This window comes from Ambystoma mexicanum, chromosome 6q, assembly GCF_040938575.1.
Source record: "Ambystoma mexicanum isolate Mex_15411 chromosome 6q, UKY_AmexF1_1, whole genome shotgun sequence".
Taxonomy (NCBI): Eukaryota; Metazoa; Chordata; class Amphibia; order Caudata; family Ambystomatidae; genus Ambystoma; species Ambystoma mexicanum.
Genome location: NC_090937.1, coordinates 737,486,184 through 737,507,121, shown reverse-complemented (window position 1 = coordinate 737,507,121; position 20,938 = coordinate 737,486,184).

Below are 20,938 nucleotides of genomic sequence, written 5' to 3'. Positions count from 1 at the left end.
TTCCAATCCTCCTAAGTCACACTGTTGACAGATCTGTGCCCCCTAGACATTTCTTTGAGTTCTGCCAGACATGATATATTTCCAGTTTATGGTCACTTAGTGTGTACTTGGCCAGTGTTTTCCTGTGATTCGGATTATTTACAACGATTAAGTATGCTACACGTTCATCTGCAGCATTCTAGATTGTTGTATTGTTCTAGTTCTGCTTTCCAGTATGTCGTATATTGTTTCTTTAGAGTCTGTTCTAAGAACCTGGACGATTTCTCCATCTGTCTTTGTTTTCCTATGCTGGAAATATGTGGGGCAATATTGCAGTAAGACTGCAGGTCTCTAATATATTCTTCAAGTGCTTGCTAAAAGGGTTTTGCTGTTTGGTCTTGGTCTTGGAGTGCCTGATAATGGAGGGGGTTGGGGTTACTGGTCGGACTATGGCATGCAAATATATGTGCTTCTGAATGTTGAGCAACACAGGAAATCTCATAGCTCTGTTGTGCATCCATGATTCGGCAGTTCCTATGCTCACAAAGCACCTATTCTGGGTCCTATTATTGGCAAACAACTAACGCTAAATTCTGATGACTGGTGGCAGTTAATGTTCGATGGGACAGATCGAAAATGTATATTTGCATTAAGTGTTTTTGAAGGACCTGAGAGATCTCTTAGAGGGAACGAAATGAAGTTTGTTCTTTTCTTTTCTTTTAATCTTAATTGTACCTCAAATGAGAGAGATATATATTGTGCATACATTTTTGACGAAAGATGATGTATTGAGATGATTAGTTTTAAAGGTTTAAATAAACCAATATAATACAATAAATAAAACAAAGCACCTATTTGCAAAAATTCTGTTGGAGATTTGTCCCATGATCTTTTTTTTCATTGCTAGATGGATCCCACACATAGGAAAGGTGAGATTGTGCAGTCAAAACATTTTAGCATTAGTTTGTATTGGTGGATTGAAGTATAATTCCAGATGCACGTATTCAGTGTGCTATGTCAGTGTAATTTGGGAGGGAGGTAGAAGGTTGTGGGTGACTCTAGAGCACTTCAACATGGTGATGAAACAGGGACTCAGGGAGGAAGTTGCTGGCCACGGGATGGAACGCGGGCTTGAAACATAAGATTCAGCCGAGTTTTTAAGCACCTGACTGGATGGCGTCTTTTCCATGGATACTAATATAAAGTAGGTATTTTATTTTATTTATTTAGTAGCAAAAGTACCTGTTTCTCCAAACAGGTTTGGTAGATATTCTTGATAAAAAATCTCTTACAAATGTTGAAAATTTAGGATCCTGTAGGTCACTGTTCCAACTCACCCTGGCGTGGTGCAGTTCATTGCGGTGCATTGCATTGAAAATATCTCAGAAACTGTGCATCATAGGGCCTTGAAACGTGGTTTTCGAGCTCTCAGTGAGACCTTGAGTTTTGTTCCTCGTGTTGAGACCAGTTGAGAAACAAGATTTGTTTTTCCTTTCCCGGTGAACATGGTTTATGGCTTCGTCGGCAGTCACCACCTCACAAAAATCCTCTGGAAAAGTAATTTCACCTGATGCAGCAAACAGAAACTTCTGTATGCTACCTGCCTTCGCCTCTCAGGTCCATTCTCCTCTCATACACATTTTGTTTCCCTTCCCAGTGAATGTGGATTATGGCTTTGTCGACAGTCCACAAAGCCACACATTTTGACTTTTGTTGAAATCCGGGGAAAGGGATGTCCAAATGTCATGCAGCCAGTAATGTCCTGAGGGTCCTAACAGATAACTATGCAAAATGTGGTGCAGATTGGTGAAACAGTGTGGAATTATATAAGGAACAATGTTTCGCTAAGCCACAAAGCCACAAAATAAATTTGAATTTTGGTGAAAACCGGGGAAAGGGGTGAGATGTCCAAATGTCATTTAACCAGTAATGTCCAGAGGGTCCTAACAGGTAACTAAGCAAAATGTGGTACAGATTGGCGAACCGGTGAGGAAATGTATAAGTAACAGCGTTTCGTGCCACAAACCCACACACAACTTTTGACTTTTATATATATTGATTGCATCCACTCAACTCTCCCTAATAGTTTTTCTTCTTGCGGGTATTCATTCTAGCCTAAATCTGCCAAATCGTCTCTATGAAGCATTACTGAGTATTTGACAGTGGTTCCAATGTATACATCTACTATAAGTTGCTGGGCTTTGATTAATTCACCAAATGCCAAGTTTGCAGTGCACATGGATGCACTGTTCGCAGGTATATCAGCTAAGTAAGAAGCATATTTTTTTGCATTTTCTTTCGCAGGATCAGACTCAACATTATGGGTGCTCTGCTTAAATATTTGTAAGGCTTGTCAATTAACTGGATACACCAAAGAAGTGTATTTCTGAGTGGTGTATGAGTCTGTGTACACAAATATTAGCTATTGTAGGTGCCTTTCCCCGGCTTACTACGTGCAAGAGAAAAATAAAATAACCAACACAACCCCTGTCGGGGAAGGAGGCACCGAGACCCGGCTGCAAGAGTTCAAAGGATGGTTTATTTCTTCAGCTAGGAAATAACCCAAAAAACCCTCCAAACCATTTACATCATCACTCATATATATATATCAATTAAAGTAACTCTAACAAAAAATACTAAATGGACCCGATTGGCCAGGCGGTGTGGTGCTGTAGGCGTGGGTGGCATCTTTTCCTTCTGATTGGCTGAGTGGCTGACGAGATGATGGACGTCAAATATCTTGTGCTTCACGCAGGTCAGGGTCCGGTCACTACCTAAGCTAATATGTTGCATTAGTAAAAAACTAAATAACGAATTATCTAAACATGTTATACTTCTTTTCATATTTCTACACAAATCACACATAGTATTTATTGTCAGTACAATTGGGTCATTCGTGGCTTTAATTGGAGGCCTTGATCTTTATTGTGTATGTAAAAAGAGTCAAGCTGTGTTTCACATATCTTCTAAGCTTTAGACCTATTAGTATAAGTAAAAACATATATTGTGGCGAAGTGCTTAAGGTTAGTACTGGGTGTGTTGGGTGGGTTTCGCAGCGCAGGTGAGGGTCTGGCACTTGAAAGAAATACCTTACAGGGAGCGCAGGGTAAGGATGGCAATAAATTACTCTAAATGGGGGTGGGTGGCTTGCACGTTTATGGTAACGAACGAGCAGAAAGTGCTTAGCTCATCCTGGTTCACATGCTGGTTCTCATGCTAACAGTGATCTCAGAGGAAGAAAACTGTATCATATTGGTTGTTGCAACTTCTCCAGCTTCAGCGTGAGAATGGGAGCACAGAGCTTTCCTTCGCAGGGGGAGTGCAAGGGTGGGGGCCAGCCAGCTGCCTGCGCGCCCTGTGTGTGTCTCTGTCCTTTGCTGTTGCAGTGGAGGGGGGCTGAGCCTTGCTGTACTATCGCAGTGAGGTCTGTTTACCCAAGATGGAGTCGAAAGGGGGCACAAAAGATGGATGCCCCGTGTCCTTCTCAGTAGTCCCATCTATGTAGCGGTCAACCGTGGTTATCTTTACATAAGGGCAACGGGCAAACCCACTATCGGAGGCACGTGGTCCAAGCTTTGTACTGAGGAGTGTACGGCGCGAGGGGGCCTGCGGGCCCCTCGCTCCCATACACTATTCAGGAAAAGGGGGCCCCGGGGAAGTTTTGGGCGCTGCACCCGACCACCGATTCAGTCGGATAGATTGTCCCCAATAGGTGATATATATGGGTGACGGTGAAAGTTCAGGAACTTTTGGCGGTTAACGCCATTCCGTGTTGCCTGGACCTTCGCCGGCACCCACTGCTGTGGTGGTGTGCTGTGGCCTAGGGGCAATCGGGGGCAGGAAGAGGGCAGGGGAATAGAGGGTGAGTAGGGGTAGGGTGTCTTGGAGGGTTAATTAAAAAAAACATATATATATATATATATATATATATATATATATATATATATATATATATATATATATATATATTTAGAAAGCTCTCTGTACAAAAGTACAAAGAAAGTGGATGGCACTCCAGGAAGAGGTTTGGGGCTAGTAGTCTTCTCCAAACATAGAAACAGGAAGCCAGGGTGTTACAGGTACAAAAAGTAACTTTAATTAATATAATGTCCAGGACAGAGATAGCAACACGAAAAACAACGAGGCGTTTTGCGGCAACAAACCGCTTGTTCACGTTGAGGGTAAGAAACGCAGAAAAAGGACTTATAAACTAACATCATCTCTATGGTTCCAATATAGAGAGTCACGTTTACAAACACAGTCTTATAGTTAAAAGGCCGCCATGTTTGAATGGTGTCATTTGCACAGTTTGTTACATTTAAAATACAAGCAATCATATTTGTTGTCGAGCATTGCAAAAACAGATATTGTAACATTTGCAACATAACCATTTGTGAACTATATGCAGAGATCAATATTAGATATTGTGCACAGCACAGCACAGTTCGTTCTATTTAGGAACCAGAAAGCAGAAGGCAAATAAATGCACGCTATATTATGTGTTACTACTTTGAAAGTTCATGCAGTGATCGCTTTCATGGAAAAATTCCAAAACAAGCCTAACTGCTAACCGGTAAGTTTCAATCTCGCACTGGTTATGAACAATAGTGCTCAATGTCAATTGACAGAGGGAAACTAGAAAATAACCCTTTGTCTGTATAGTGTTACTTTCCTTATATCACGCATATGCTCCTTGATGCAAAGCTAAGTGCTGCACTCTATGGAGTGCACTGATGGTCTTACGGCATGTAGTGTATGTCAGTAATCACTATTGGTACTAACAATATAATATAATGTTTGAGATTAAGTGCTTAGTGCACCTGACCATAATGTGCTGTGGTTGACGGGTATTGGAACTGCTTCCCAGAATACCTATATATATATATATATATATATATATATATATATATATATATATATATATATATATATATATATAATAATATTTTTATTTGTGTTTGATTCCATTACAGAGTAACAAAATCTTTACAAAATAGATGTGAAAAATATTCCTTACGATATTTATATATATATATTACACGGCCCACGGTAGTGGCCATGTAGTTATGGTTAAGGTGCTAATCCCATAGGAAGAGCACTTTTTGGGAGGCTTATAACTTTGCTCTCCCTGGACGAATCCTCACCAAACTTTGCAAAAAAAGTATATGGACCATGCTGATTTTCATTTTGCAAAGTTTAGTGAGGTTTGGTGCAGGGGGGGGCAAAGTTATAAGGGGGTTCACAATTTTTTTTTTTTTTCCCATAGAGTGAATGGGGAAAAAACTTTGCTTACGCCTCCAGCTCAAACAGCTCCATCCAGTAGTTTTTTTTTTAAAAAGACCAAAATGTAGGTCTAAAAAAAATTATTGATATATATGTGCGCTCCGCGGACCCATTTCCCTGTTCCAGTGGTCAAAGTGAGCGGGAGCGGTCGGGAGCGGTGCTCCTCTGCTTTTTTTAATTACCTTTTACAGCTCCTATAATTTTATTTTAAAAAGAAACCGTTCCGGAATGGTTTCGTTTTAAAATAAAAGTGTAGGAAGAAGTTGAAGCTTGCACTTTCAGTGCACTGCACTGAATGTTCCCTTAAACAGCAGGTGCAAGTGTTTGGGGTGTGTATTTTGTGTGAGAGGGGACGTGGTGATGGGGTTTGTGGGGAGTGGGTGCAGGCCAGCAGGGAACATGGTTCCACTACTTCTTTTCATACACTTCGACCACTGCCCTGTTCACTCCGCGGACAGGACATCGATTGGGTAATCGGCTTGTGTCATGTCCGTGGACATGCAACGTGTTCGCTGATTGGCTGAGTTGAAGCGTGAGGTGCGTCGTATTGTTTTGATGCGTCCTCCCTCTTGGATCCACGGACAGCCTAGCAACGAACGGGGGGAAAATACAACCTTGGGGAGTGTGTTGGTGTGTCAGAGTGCTTGGGGAAGGTGGGGGAGTAAGAGATGGGTCGAATGCTGTATTTGTTTAGGTGGCAGGCGGCCCTGATGTGTTTGTCATGTCCGCGGACATAAAAAATGCAGTAGCCCATATAGCACAGTTAAAATGTTTGATTCTATGGGGGTGTTATGCTGTGAGGGTTGTGGCCATGGCCTAGAGTATTGGGTGCATGGCCTACAGCCTTCAGCCATGCACCCAAGACTCTAGGCCCTGGCCACAACCACCGCAGCATAACACACCCATAGAATCAAACATCCATCAAATATGCACAAATCTACAGTTTGTGTACTGTTTGATTTGAATAGTTTGTATGTGAAGTTTTGGCTACATCATGTAATTAAGATTGTAGAGTTTGGTAACAAGCACTGCAGTATCTCATATGCATGGAAGTAAACATTTTGGATTGTGGTGTATGCTTAGATGTTTGCTTCAATGGTTGTGTTATGGAGCAGTATTTGTTAGTTAAATTATAATATACTTACTGTTTGATTTTTTGTAATTGGATATATTTTTTTCATGACTTGGGTAACTGGAGCAGATATTCTTTTTCAATTTCTGTGATAAAAGAAAAGATCATGTTAGTGTAGGTAGTTCATAATGAGTTATTGCATTTAATAATAGACATTTCTGTATTATTTCGACGCTCATATTTTGTAGTTTACAAACACGTGTACTGTGCAAGTTGCTCAGTTTCTGTGTTTGTTTCTTAAATCATTGGGTCTGTGGGAAAAACATCCATGCTGAATTTAAAAAAAAAAAACTTTTTTGTTATGGTACAATACATTTCTTTCTTTGTTTTCAGTGTTTATTTGTTGTTTCTGGCTAATGTTCTATCTGTTGGCTTGTTGCAGATTGTTAGATACTTGTTGGCGTATTCTAACTGGTTATAGTTTTTTATTTATATTTTCAAGTTGCTTGTCTATCTGTTGGGTTGTTGCAGATTTTTGGGGCAGTTAGGTACCTGTTGGCGTATTCTAACTGTTTATGTCTTCTTATATTTTAGTGGTATTGATTTATCTGTTTGGTTGTTGCAGAATCTTGGGGCAGTTAGATACCTGTAGGCTTATTCTAACTGTTTATAGTTTTCTAATTGAAGTTTCATTAATGTTTATGCACAGATTAGTTATTAAAGTTTGGTTTTAAGAATATTAAATATGCGTTTATAAGATTTGCTGGTAATCTCTGCTTTAGAGTAATGGTACTATCATTACATTCAAACCATCCACAATTCCTTTTTTATATATGCAGTGTAGTGGCCTGCATTGGTTGTGGCTCCTGTGTGGTAGATTATACCTATTCATGTGAAGGTTTTCTTACTAAGTGATACTTGACCATGTGTGAATCCAGTCAGCTTGCAGTTGTTTTTGGTACCATCTGCATTGTAACGTAGAAACATTACTATTACGTATTTACTATGTGTTTGTATTTGTAAGGTGGAGCGATTATCTGAATTGCAGGTAGTACATAATCTGCCATGGTTTGCATTTTGTACAAGTTGCTGAAACGGAATGGATTCACAGTTAGGTATGGATACATACACAAAGCGTTCATTAGGGATTTGTTCCTGTGCCACATTGTTGCAGAGAGTGCATGTACGTTTCCACATGTATGAAATCTGGAAGATTTCATTTATAGGTATGTTTTGTTTTCCAGTACGTGTAGTAAGTACATTAGACATTCTTGTGGATCTTCCTGTGAGTTTATAGTGAATTTCACCATTCCAGCACAGTAGTTCAATTATTGTCCTATTCCATGAACACTGGATGTGTTGTCAGGATTGTTGCTTGCATTTCTATGAAGGACTAACATTTGCAAACACAATTGGTCTGTATTGTGTAAGTAAACGTTGTCAACAATTGGTGGCAATTGGAATAGAATATTTATTGCTACATTTGCGTAGCAATTTACACCAGTTATATTTGAAAATTTGAATGGACCAGATAGTTCTGTGTCCAAGTCATTTCTTCGGAGTGTCAGTTGCTTCTTTGAAGAAGTACCTGAGTTACTTTGAGTAGAAGATTCTTCAATGGTTGTAGTAATTGATGAAGTATTAGCTTCTTTTACTCTTTTTGAAGGATTTGCAGTGAGATCCTGTTGCATTTCTGTTTGAAGTAGTTTTCTTTTACAACGTTTTGCTTTTTGTGGAACAGGATAGGTTTTTAGATGGGGTTTTCATGAACATAGTATATTGTATTCTAAAATGCAAGGAATATCAGCGTTTACTTTACTTGCATCAAAGTTGATTAGAAATAGACCATCAAGTGTACGTAAGCGTGATAGTGCTACATAGCTCATACCTTCTTTAAAGACTGTGTTCCCAATATCTATCATTGCTTTATCTAGGGTAAGACCTTGTGATTTGTGAATGGTGACTGCGTATGTTAGAGTTGGAGAAAATTGCTCACTGCGTACATACATGTCTTTGAAAAGAAGGAATCAAGCTGTTGAGCATCCTATCCTTTTAACTTCTGATAGTTTGTCAACGAGAATGTTGACAAACTGAATGTTGTTGTCACCTAGGTATGTTTGAAAGCCAACAACTGTACAAAGTGCTCCTTTAACTAGTCCTTGCTCTACGTCAAGGTTACGTTTAAGCATTACTCTACAGTTTAAAGATAATTTTAATATTTTCTCCAAACCAGCTGTTTTGGAGATATACAGGCTGATTCATAGAATTAATGTGTGCCGAAAATTCCGGCGCAGATGTGCCAAAACATGCGAATTGTAGTGCAAGTGCGAAAATCGCAGGGAAACCAGTGCACATCGATTCATGGAAGTCCGTGCGTGAGAAAAATATTGGATGTGCGCTGAAAAAGTGTGCGGCGCACGCCGGCGCACAGGTCATCCAACGGTGTGCGCCACGGCCACAGCGAAATCACACATAGCGCGGCGCACATAACAAAAGTAGGCGGAACACGGGGCGTAACACTCGGAATGGGGAACAACGCGTGAAAATATGGGCGTCACGGTGGAAGTACAGGAGGCAAGTGCGCGGAACGCCCACACGCTCGCCTACAACTTGTATTCATGGAATCGAATAGGGCAAACCAGCGCATGGTCAAAGACGCGCACAGGGCCAAACAAGTCCGCCACAAGAAAGCAGGCGGTAGCGTCCCTGCGCCTGAAATAAATGTGCGCCAAAATGTTCGCTAACCAAAAGCACCTATATACAGCTATGATGAATGATCCATACTGTGGCCCTCTAGGACAAATGAGGTGCAAAGGGGTACCGACAAACACAGACACCCGCTGTGTGAAAAATAGCATGTGCGTGTATTTCGGGGTGCGCAGGAAGTTCCACACGCGATTGGCCTGGGTACGTGTATTTCGGGGGGCGCGGGAAGTTCCACACGCGATTGTCCGTGGTACATGTATTTCGGGGTGCGCGTGAAGTTTCACACACGATTTCAGCAGGGTACGTGTATTCCAAGGTGCGTGGGAAGTTTCACACACAAATTTGCAGGGTGCGTGTATTTCGGTGTGCGCGTGAAGTTCCACACGTGATTTCAGCAGGGTACGTGTACTCCGGGTGCGCGGGAAATTCCACATGCGAATCCAGCAGCCTATGTGTATTTCGGGGGTGCTGGTGAGTCCTACACATGAATTGGCCGTGTGGGTCCTCCCAGCTGTTCCCTCTACACACTCCACGGCCCCTGCAGGCCACCCACACCACAGGGGACTACCTGCACCCCTGCACATGTCCCGCAGGCAGCCCATCCACCATGGCCATGCCCCCCAGCCAACCCACATGTCACCTTGCACAACTGCCCATCAACGCATGTCTCCCAGCACCCCCACCCCCCAGCATCCAGGGGCACCCTCCACCAGGCCCCCACTCATGTCTCCCACCCCCCCACACCCCAGCATCCAGGGGCACCCTCCACCAGGCCCCCACACATGTCTCCCTGCACCCCCAACCCCCAGCATCCAGGGGCACCCTCCATCAGGCCCCCACTCATGACTCCCAGCACCCCCAACCCCCAGCATCCAGAGGCACCCTCCACCAGGCCCCCACTCATGTCTCCCACCCCCCCTGACCCCCCAGCAGTCAGGGGCACCCTCCATCAGGCCCCCACTCATGTCCAACTCATGTCCCCTTGCACCCCCACCCCCCAGCACTGTGGGGCACCCTCCACGAGGCACCTACTCATGTCTCCCTGCACCCCCACCCCCCAGCATCCAGGGGCACCCTCCACCAGGCCCCCACTCATGTCTCCCTGCACCCCCACCCCCCCAGAATCCAGGGGCACCCTCCACCAGGCCCCACTCATGTCCAACTCATGTCCCTCTGCACCCCCACCCCCCAGCAGTCAGGGGCACCCTCCACCAGGCCCCCACTCATGTCTCCCACCCTCCCACCCCCCAGCAGTCAGGGGCACCCTCCACCAGGCCCCCACTCATGTCTCCCTGCACCCCCACCCCCAGTATCCAGGGGCACCCTCCACCAGGCCCCTACTCATGTCTCCCAGCACCCCCACCCCCCAGCATCCAGGGGCACCCTCCACCAGGCCCCCAACCATGTCTCCCTGAACCCCCACCCCCCAGCATCCAGGGGCACCCTCCACCAGGCCCACACTCATGTCTCCCTGCACCCCCACCCCCCAGCATCCAGGGGCACCCTCCACCAGGCCCCCACTCATGTCTCCCAGCACCCCCACCCCCCAGCATCCAGAGGCACCCTCCACCAGGCCCCCACTCCTGTCTCCCTGCACCCCCACCCCCCAGCATCCAGCATCCAGGGGCACCCTCCACCAGGCCCCCACTCATGTCTCCCCACCCACCCCCCAGCAGTCAGGGGCACCCTCCATCAGGCCCCCACTCATGTCCAACTCATGTCCCCTTGCATCCCCACCCCCCAGCACTGTGGGGCACCCTCCACGAGGCACCTACTCATGTCTCCCTGCACCCCCACCCCCCAGCATCCAGGGGCACCCTCCACCAGGCCCCCACTCATGTCTCCCTGCACCCCCACCCCCCCAGAATCCAGGGGCACCCTCCACCAGGCCCCACTCATGTCCAACTCATGTCCCTCTGCACCCCCACCCCCCAGCAGTCAGGGGCACCCTCCACCAGGCCCCCACTCATGTCTCCCACCCTCCCACCCCCCAGCAGTCAGGGGCACCCTCCACCAGGCCCCCACTCATGTCTCCCTGCACCCCCACCCCCAGTATCCAGGGGCACCCTCCACCAGGCCCCTACTCATGTCTCCCAGCACCCCCACCCCCCAGCATCCAGGGGCACCCTCCATCAGGCCCCCAAGCATGTCTCCCTGAACCCCCACCCCCCAGCATCCAGGGGCACCCTCCACCAGGCCCACACTCATGTCTCCCTGCACCCCCACCCCCCAGCATCCAGGGGCACCCTCCACCAGGCCCCCACTCATGTCTCCCAGCACCCCCACCCCCCAGCATCCAGAGACACCCTCCACCAGGCCCCCACTCCTGTCTCCCTGCACCCCCACCCCCCAGCATCCAGCATCCAGGGGCACCCTCCACCAGGCCCCCACTCATGTCTCCCCACCCACCCCCCAGCAGTCAGGGGCACCCTCCACCAGGCCCCCACTCATGTCTCCCTGCACCCCCACCCCCCAGCACTGTGGGGCACCCTCCACCAGGACCTCACTCATGTCTCCCTGCACCCCCACCCCCCAGCATCCAGGGGCACCCTCCACCAAGCCCCCACTCATGTCTCCCTGCACCCCCACCCCCCAGCATCCAGAGGCACCCTCCACCAGGCCCCCACTCATGTCTCCCTGCACCCCCACCCCCAGGCAGTCTGGGGCACCCTCCACCAGGCCCCCACTCATGTCTCCCTGCACCCCCACCCCCCAGCAGTGTGATTTGCCTGGGTACGTGTATTTCAGGGGTGTGCGGGTAGTCTTACACGCGATTTCATCAGGGTACGTGTATTACGGGTCCGCGTGAACTTCCACACGCGATATCAGTAGGGTACGAGTATTACGGGGTTCGCGTGAACTTCCACACGCGATATCAGCAGGGTACGTGTATTACGGGGTTCGCGTGAACCTCCACACACGACTGGGCCTGGGAGAGTGGGGTACGTGTATTCCTCGGGTGGGCGGGAATATTCACTCACGACTGGGCCTGGGAGAGCGCGTTATGTGTATTCCTGGGGTGGGCGGGAATATTCACTCGCGACTGGGCCTGGGAGAGCGTGTTACGTGTATTCCTGGGGTGGGCGGGAAGATTTACACGGTCGCCTACAACGCGCCCAAAAAAAAGGTCCAATTCGGAAACACGTACGCCAGCATGAAGCAAACGCACGTCCCGCGCAGCATAAAAGTGTACGCAAATAACAAACAAGCTGAGACGCCAGGATGAATATACCGTTCCGAGCAGCAGTGGCCGTGGGATACCGCAGGAGGAGGAGGAGGAGGATAGTCAGGGCCAGAATCTTCACACCCAGAACCAGCCTTTTTGGTATGCCTGATGACCAGGTGTATGGGAGGTACAGGTTTCCACCTCACATAATACTCAACCTGGTCAGTGAGTGGGAGGATGACCTCACATCACTCACCCTGTGCTCCCAAGCACTCAGCCCCCTGGAGAAGGTCCTCAATGTACTGCACTTCTTGGCTACCGGATCATTTCAGCGGACAAGTGCCATAGTGGGGGGGGTGTCACCGGCCACGCAGTCACGGTGCCTACACCAGGTGTTGGCCATCATCACTGCATGCCTATCAGTCCGCAGGCACATATACCTGCCCAGAACACCTGCAGAAAGGCAGGCTGTCAGCCAGGATTTCTACAGGGTGGCACAATTCCCCAAAGTGCTAGGTGCCATTGATTGCACCTATGTGGCTCTACGTCCCCCCAGGGCATCTGAGCACATCTATAGAAACCACAAGAACTGGCATTCCATCAACGTCCAGGTAGTATGTGATGCCAAGGGAATCATCACCTCAGTATATGCCAACTATCCAGGGTCCATCCACGACAGCTTCATTTACAGGATGTCCTAAACCGGGACATGGAAGCTGGGCGGCATGGCGATGCATGGCTGCTTGGTGAGTATAAATGCCACAGCACACGCATGCATGACAGATACAGAGTAATGTCACTACCCCACTAATGATCCCCATCACCACCTCCCCAGGGGACAGTGCCACCCTCTGAGCACCCACATGATGACGCCAATTCGGAACCCATCATGCCTCCCGAGGTAAGATACACCACAGCCCATATTGCAACCCGGGGCATAGTGGAGCGCACATTCGGAGTGCTCAAGTCACGCTTTCGCTCCCTTGACCGTTCTGTCGGGCAGCTGTTATACGCTCCCCCAGTAGTGTGCAGGATCCTAGTGGCAGCATGTGTCCTGCACAATGTTGCAACACGCCGGGGCCTGGCTGTGGACATGGTGGTACCCCCACATCCCCAACCACATGCACGCCCGCTGCGCATGGGAGGGGAAAGGGCACGGGGTGAGGCAGCCCATACGCAGCTGGTGGCTAATTACTTCACATAGAAATCACACCCCTGTGGAGTGCACACAGCCCTGGCACATACCATCTGACAATCAATGATGACTCAATGTGAGAATTCTGATGAATTAAGGGACAGTCAACTGTCAGAACCATAGCAGCCTGAGATTGTTCACCTGGAAGTGTCACAATGTGTGCATCCCTACCTACACAAACACCACCAATGCAGTGTCATCAAAAGACACACTTCTATGCAGCAAAAATGAATACCCACTTGCAAAATACAACATGAGAACAGTGCCATGTAACCCAACCACTCCCCGGCACTGCCACACAACACACCATGGCATGTCATGCTATGTGAGAGCAAACAAATTAATCCCCACAACATGACACAAGTGTCACAAAGTACAGTGTCCCTAATGGAAACTGGCCACACATGAAATGCTCACAGTAATGTAGGACCAACAACACACATTACCAATTATTTAGCAATAATACTAATCACCTACACAATCTCCAACCTACCATAAACATGACAGTACGGATTTAAAAAATTGGTAGTCTCACTACCTGATAATGCCAGCACTTCGAACACTTCCAACTGTACAGTGTTAGCGCCACGCAAAAGTGTAGGTGCACTGCTTACAACATGGACTCCATTTCCAAAGTAGACCGCCTTGTGAAGACATGAGAAATGGACATGCAAATTAGGAGGATGAGATGGATGCAGAGGCACATATCAATACACCATGCAGTGTACAATACAACAACAATATGCACTAGGAATGTATACACAGTATTGACTACAGACTGTCCACACATCAAATGGGAGTCCAGGAGTCCAACGTCACTGTGTAAATCAATGTCACTTGGGCACACCCTTTGCAAGCCCATGGAAACGGGAAGCAGGAGGGGTGTGTGTCACACAAACCCAAGCATCTAACCCAAATTCAGGACAAGCCTGCATGTGCCCAACCACAATACAGCGTATGCCCACGGGAGCCACACAAGGCAACACACTGTAAAAAAAATCAAAAATCAAAAATCAAAAATGGCCATGAATGGGGCAGGGGGGTGGGGGAGGCCACCCAGGAGGTCCGAGGACAAGTGCACACCAAAACCCACCTGTGTGGATCTTGTGAAAAAAAAACACCTCCATGGGCTCAAGGCCTGCACGGCTACCCTATTGTGAAAGATTCGCTGTTGTCGCTCTCCTCACCCTCTGCAGCTGCATCAGGAGGTGGTGGCACTATGGGAGACAGCCCACGCAAAGCCCTAGTCTGGTCCTCCATGGCAGCAAGCATGCGGATGTGGAAGGTCTGGTTCTGGAGGATAATCGTGCGGAGGTCCCCATGCAACAACTCACGAGATGTCCGGACCTCCTCCCTAGTTGCCTAGTCAGCTGAGAGCGTACGTGTGAGCCGCTCCAGCTGCTGTTCTGTCCTCGTGTCAGTTGAAGCCTCAAGCTCAACAAGAGTCACCCTGAGCTGACGGAGTTCCACCCTCAGGGCTTCCCTGTGGGCCTGGGACTCAATAGAAATGGCATCCCGCAGAGTCTCCAGTGCCGCCCGTCTGTCCCTGTTGGACGCCAACATGCCCTCCCTGTGTGACTGGCAAATGGAGTCTGTTGCCTGCTGTAGTTGTTCCATCAGCCTTTCTCAGGGGACAATGTATGTGGCCACCCTATCCATGGCCTGAGCCATCATCTCAGATGATGCTGCCTGTTAGTTTGTCATACCGTATATATGGATTGCTCCCATGCAGCATTGCCAGGTGGTGTACGGCCACCGCGTCTGCAGGCACCACACCTGTCTGGGGCAAGGCGAACTGCGCCTTGCTGTGCCGGCACTGCCTGAGGCTGCAGGACTGCATTCCCCCTCTGATCTGCTGGCCCAGGAACAGGATCAGATGTTGCAGAGTGTGACCCTGCATCCGTAACCATCAAAGGCGGACCTACCAACACTGACATCCCCATTGAGGGTTCTACCCCTGGTGCAGGTGGGTTGGACAGTACAGAATCCCTCCCAGAAATACTTACCTGCGACCACACATAGGTCTCATCATCCGAATCGACACCTGAATAGAGCTCGGGGGAGGTGCACCCAGAGACACCCCTTGAGATAATGGTCTGCAGCAAGTGTGGGTTCTCACCCACCACCACACCACATCCCTCAATGTTGCCTGGTCGGGCCTGAGACCCCTCCTGGGTCTGCACCATCTCCACAACCCCAGCAGTATCAAGTGCGTCATCCCCTGCAAAGACATGAAAGAAAAGAAATGGGAACAGGCATTAGCACCATGGCACAGAATTAGGGCTGAGAAGCAACAGAAACAGTGCTTCATTGACACATGTCCCACATGACTATAACCCTCCCATGCATGCACCGTCACCGCGTATGAAGGGGAGGCAAATGGCACACATTGATGACACTAAGATGGAAGACCAACACATTTGCTGCATGCTGGCTAGCAGTGCCATCACACATTGGCCTGTGATTGGCATGTCCAATACACATACATGACACATGCCATCACACAGATGGCATGTACCATAGCCATGTCACACATGTGACAATAGGACTGAGAAATGCCTAGTGAAAGTAGTGGAATGCAAACAATCAGCCTGAATGAACACAGAATAATACGCAACTATGTTGTGGCAAGATGACATTTCAAGGGAAACTGGCGTAAGGTTGGGCTAAATGTCTACTGTTGCCAGAAGGGATACTGCAATACCCAAATCCTGGTGCGCAGAATGTATTGGATGAAGCACATGGGTGACCCAAACCACTCAGGCACACACACCCTCACCTGGCACTCAATCAGAAGCCCTCACACACACACCATGCACATGGATGACACACACATGCATGTGCACTCACCGGACAATGCCTCGTAATCTGGCAGGTCTCCCACGCCTTGGATCTGTCCCTCCATGACGTAGGTCCCAGCAACATACTCATGTGGAGTGAGTTCAATGTCCTCTGCTGGAGACCCACCTCCAGTCACTAGAGTAGAGGCATGACTTGAGGCCAGCTTTTTCTTTGCCCTGCGCTTCAGGTAATTCCAGCGCTTGTAGCAGTCATTAGCTGTGCGCCTCATGAATCCAAGGGCACTTATGATGTTCGCGATGGTCTGCCAGTGTGCCAGACGTTGTGCAGGTGTGGTCTTGCATCCTGCAGTAATCACCATTTCGCTGTCGTGTGCGGACACATACTCCACAAGTGCATCAAGTTTGGCCTGATTGAAGCTGGGCTTCCTTGGTGGGCCGGACTGTGTAGCCGTGTCTGGGTCATCAGCCTGTACTGGACGAGCACTCTTCCGCTTCCGCTTGGAAGGTGGTGGGGATCCTGAGTGTCCTACGCCGCTCTGGACACCTGGGGCAGGAGCCCCGGTGGACTGTGGACTAGGAGTGTGGGAATGAACACTCACCATGGGACTTGCTGCAGGCATTATCTGAAGTGTGATGTAGTCAGGGGGAACGTCAGCAGGATGGACTGGGACCGACACTGTCCTGGCTGGGAGACTCAGAGCTGGGGTGGATGGAGCCGCAGCTGCCCCTGCAGCCTCCCCACCCTGCCTTCTCGGGGCAGCAGATGACATAGCTGCCCCTGATCCACGTGGCCTGGTCACACCAACGTGCACTGCCACACGTGGCCTAGACCTGCTGACCTGGAAGTCAGCCATGGAGTCACCCTGTGCCAGGTCTGGTGCCACAATGGGCTGGTCCAACAAGGGCTGAGCAGGGATGGTGTCAGCCACGTTACCCTCAACCAGGGGGGGGGGCATGGGTGTCCCTGACTGGTCATCCAACACATGGGGGGCTAGGGGCACCCTGCAAGTCCCGGCCACGTCCCCTACCGTATCCACCACGGCCACCTCTTGAGGCTCGGCCACCTTTGCCATCCTTACCGCGTGCTCGCCTCCCAACCATGGCACTGATGTTGTTGTGCCTATGGGAGTTGCAGTAAACTATTGTCCTGGGCAATTGGGGGTCAAAGGGGTAGGGTACTAGATGGAATTCGTACGAGGGGCGTGGCCTGATGTTCAGGGTGTGAGGACGCTGTTCCCTTGAGCTCCGGCCGAGCCGCGCAGTCCGATCCTGTTCTGGGTGCCGAAAATCCAACAAAACAACCCATCCTTCGGTGCAGCTGTACATCAGACGATTAGCTGCACCCTACGACTTGTTCCGACGAAAATCGGCGACCAGAGAACATTTCCGACGCTTCGGCCCGGCCCCCCCGCCCCCTGAGAGAAGCGCACGGGAACCGGCCGAGCCACGCAGTCGTGTCCCGATTCAGACGGTGTGGGCTTCCCTGCAGCGCCCAGCCTTCGGTGCAGTCGTACATCAGGCGATTGGCTGCACCCGATGTTTTGATCCGACAAAAATCGGAGGTCTGGGGCCCGTTGGGACGCTCCGGTCTGGCTCCCCCTGTTCCCCATGAGAGACACCCAAGATGGCGGCCGCGTCGATCTGACGATTTCTGAGTGACCTCAAAGAGGAGTGTACACCCTGAAGGGGCCTCACCCCGGTCGCCCAGGCGCCTCTCCCATTGCCCCCCGCTGCCCAGAGGTGCGGGGCGCTGCTGGGCCCCATCGATACGCCGGCTGGGGGCCGTGGCTGAGCGCCTGGTGCTGGTGCCCGCGCCAACGTAGCTGGAGTGCGACTGGGGGAAGGCCACTGGGCCAACTACTGCGGCCTCGACCCGGGGCGCCCAGGGCGGATTTCCAACTTCCCGGGGAGCAGAGCTCCCTGCCCGCGCAGACCCGCACACCTCGACCTGGACCGGCGGCTGGCTCCAGATCTACCTGAACTACCTGGACCACAGGTGAGACCTCCCCGGATTGTGCCATACCTAGTGGGCTGGGACCGACGGCTCACTATCAGGGTTGTGGGAACTCGCCAGCTCACCCCAAGCAGCGCCGGGAGTCCACGCCACGGCGCTCCCATTGAACTTCCTGCTCCTGCATCCCCACCAGCCAACCATACTACACCAGCCAACGATGTCACCCTGAACGACCCGGGCCTCACTGCCTCCTGTCCCACTAAAGCAAGGGGACCGTTGTACACCCGGATTCCGGACTACATAAAGCCTAAAATCCCCGCACCTCTACGTACTGCCGAAAGCAAGCCTGCCCCGACAGGAATCCTCTGTGCGCCCAACCAGGACCGAGACAATCCACCATGGCCGCAGCAAGGAATAAAGCCAAAAATGCCACCTTGGATCCTTTTGTCACGGTGAAATCTCACCCCGCCACCCAGACCACGCCGGACGACCCAGCAACACGGGATGGCGCGGACGCCAGACACAATCAGCTGCTGGGGGCGATTGAGGCCCTAAAATCATTCATAGACACGAAGATCGGTGAAGTAAAAGCAGACATCCAGCTGATAAGGCAAGACGCCCGCAACCTAACCGAACGCGTCACCATTGTGGAGTCCTCTCAGGAGGTCATGGTAACTGAATCGGCAGTCATGAAATCAGAACTCGCAGACCTTAAACATAAGATAGCCCTGCTGGAGGCGAGGTCCGAAGAGGCGGAGGGCCGCGCTAGACGCAGCAACATTAGGATACTGGGAGTACCGGAGGGGACGGAAACTGCTGACCCGACGGCCTTCGTGGAATCCTTAATCCAACAAGGGATCGGGGTGGCAAACCTCTCACAGGGCTTCGCCGTAGAGAGAGCTCACAGGTCGCTCCAGAAGAAACCCCCCCGGGCTCCTACCCTCGCCCCATCATAGCGAAGGTCCTCAACTTCCGAGACCGGGAGGTGATCCTGAAGTTCTCAAGGGAGGGCGGAGAGATAGAGCGAGGCAACTCGAGAATCACGATATACCCTGACTATACTCAGGCGGTACAGAGAGCGAGGAACTCTTTTGTCCCAGTTAAGGCCAGGCTAAGGAAACTAAACCTAAAATATATGCTGCTATATCCCTCCAGGCTGAAGGTAATTTACAAAGGAAAAGCAATATTCCTCGAGACACCAGCCGCGGCTAACATGTGGATGGAACACAATAACCTGGCTGAGGTTCCTGTCGAATCCCCACATGGGAAACTTAGCGAAGGTACCCAAGGATGAGGGCAGCACGCTCCGACACAGGTGCTTGCACCCTTCCACAAATACCTGAGAGGTCAGGAAACTCCAATCTCAGAAGCAAAACTACAATGAGAGAAGCTAAATGACTGCGGGGCTCACCCGATCTCCCACGCATGAACACAGACCACGACCCCACGAAAGATCAGTGCAGGCCAGTTGCCAGCACACACCTACTCGCGCCAGACACCCGGAATGGGACAGACAGCGCGAGAGCACCTGAGCACTACACCGCTGTGTCAGCTGCTGGGTGCACCAGTTCTAGCTGTTCCACACAAGTTATCACTGTTCTGACTACCTTGACTCTGAGGACCTTTGACCGAACGGAATCGAACCCAAAACTAAGCCCTGGAGCTAACCATTCCACACAACTAGAACCAACCATGACTCACAATAACAAGCGAACAAGCCCCAGAGGGGACGTAGACCTCTCCTTGACAATTAATGCAACCAAGCAATGGCGCCAAAACTTAAGGTAATCACATGGAACGTCAGGGGGATGGGGTCCTACCTCCGGAGAAATCGAATACACTCTTACCTAAAGAGGAAGAAGGTATCAGTTGCCCTCCTACAAGAAACGCACCTCTCTGCCGACTCTGCAGATAAGTTATCAGATTACTGGGGGGCCAAGGCAACGGATCATCCTACTCGAAGTACGCAAGAGGAGTATACACATGGGTCAGCCCAGACACATCATTTCAACAGCTGGGGGTAGAGCAGGATAATGAAGGCAGGTACTTGCTGGTGTGGGGCATGCTGGAGGGCACTCGAATATGCATAATGAACTCATACTTCCCCCAACATGGCCTACCTTCCTACCTCAAGAAGATGTGCGCCAAAATCATGCTCCAGAGGGACCACACCCTCCTGTGGGGAGGCGATTTCAATTGCGTCATTAATATGGAAATGGATAGATCCACCATGCCACGATCAATCAACAACCTCCCCGCTCTGGCACTCCACAGAACAATTGAGGACTTGCACTTGGTTGACACCTGGCGAGACCTCCACCCCACGGAGAGATCGTATTCATTCTACTCGGCCCCTCACAACCTGCATACTAGGATAGATTACCTCTTTATAAACGACGAGCTGACCCCTCAGGTCGAGTCCGCAGAGTACCTGGGCAGAACAATCTCAGATCACTCCCCACTGATAGTACAACTCTGCCTACGACCCCCCCTACCTCCTATCCCAACATGGCGCATGCCAGTGGAGTCCTTAAAGGATAGTTCCGGGACTTTTTTTTTATTGTCCTTGTCCTTGTCTGATCATTTTGCGTCCAATTTCTTTTCGTTCAAGACAGTACATGCAAGGAACTAGTCACATGTTCTGAGTTTAGTGAAATAATTTTTCTATTTTTTTAAAGTTATTCAAATACTTATCCGCATGTGAATAACGTGTATAGTTCCAAGAACCAAAACGAACCTTGCATTGAACCTTTTATGTGTCATTTTATTTTTTAACACATTG